At 44.2% G+C, this 1,253-nt stretch overlaps 1 long non-coding RNA gene across 2 annotated transcripts; it reads right to left on the reverse strand.

Annotated features, from left to right (window-relative positions):
- On the reverse strand, positions 1-1,181 carry LOC127927033 (uncharacterized). 2 transcript variants are annotated; one of them, XR_008125961.1, is made up of 4 exons: positions 1,048-1,181; positions 733-785; positions 634-688; positions 1-65 (listed from the first exon to the last, which is right to left on the reverse strand). It is a non-coding gene; the product is annotated as an uncharacterized LOC127927033 (long non-coding RNA). The 2 variants fall into 2 exon arrangements; XR_008125960.1 differs by lacking the exon at positions 634-688 and having other exon boundaries at positions 7-65; positions 1,048-1,180.
- Between the last annotated feature and the right edge of the window lie 72 nt (positions 1,182-1,253).

Consider the following 1,253-nt stretch of genomic DNA (forward strand, 5'->3'; position numbering starts at 1 on the left):
TTCTAAATGGACCTCATCATACCAGACTACTGACTACTCACATCACTGTCTCCTTCTAAATGGACCTCATCATACCGGATGCAGCTACTCACATCATTGTCTCCTTCTAAATGGACCTCATCTACCAGACTACTGACTACTCACATCACTGTCTCCTTCTAAATGGACCTCATCATACCAGACTACTGACATCACTGTCTCCTTCTAAATGGACCTCATCATACCAGACTACTGACTACTCATCACTGTCTCCTTCTAAATGGACCCTCATCATACCAGACTACTGACTACTCCATCACTGTCTCCTTCTAAATGGCACCTCATCATACCAGACTACTGACTACTGACATCACTGTCTCCTTCTAAATGACCTCATCATACCAGACTGACGACTCACATCACTGTCTCCTTCTAAATGACCTCATCATGCCAGACTACTGACATCACTGCCTCCTTCTAAATGGACCTCATCATACCAGACTACTGACATCACTGCCTCCTTCTAAATGCACCTCATCATCCTTCTAAATGGACCTACTGACTACTGACTAATCCCATCACTGTCTCCTTCTAAATGGACCTCATCATACCAGACTACTGACTGACTCACGCACTGTCTCCTTCTAAATGGACCTCATCATACCAGACTACTGACTACTCACATCACTGTGTCTCCTTCTAAATGGACCTCATCTGCAGACTACTGACATCACTGTCTCCTTCTAAATGGACCTCATCATACCAGACTACTGACTACTGACATCACTGTCTCCTTCTAAATGGACCTCATCATCCAGACTACTGACTACTCATCACTGTCTCCTTCTAAATGGACCTCATCATACCAGACTACTGACTGACTCATCACTGTGTCTCCTTCTAAATGGACCTCATCATACCAGACTACTGACGACTCACATCACTGTCTCCTTCTAAATGGACCTCATCCTACCAGACTACTGACTACTCATCACTGTCTCCTTCCTAAATGCACCTCATCATACCAGACTACTGATTTCTCACATCACTGTCTCCTTCTAAATGGACCTCATCATACCAGACTACTGACTACTCACATCACTGTGTCTCCTTCTAAATGGACCTCATCATACCAGACTACTGACTACTCACATCACTGTCTCCTTCTAAATGGACCTCATCATACCAGACTACTGACTACTCACATCCTGTCTCCTTCTAAATGGACCTCATCATACCAGACTACTGACTACTCACATCACTGTCTCCTTCTA

The sequence above is a fragment of the Oncorhynchus keta genome, unplaced genomic scaffold (assembly GCF_023373465.1).
Source record: "Oncorhynchus keta strain PuntledgeMale-10-30-2019 unplaced genomic scaffold, Oket_V2 Un_contig_9095_pilon_pilon, whole genome shotgun sequence".
Taxonomy (NCBI): Eukaryota; Metazoa; Chordata; class Actinopteri; order Salmoniformes; family Salmonidae; genus Oncorhynchus; species Oncorhynchus keta.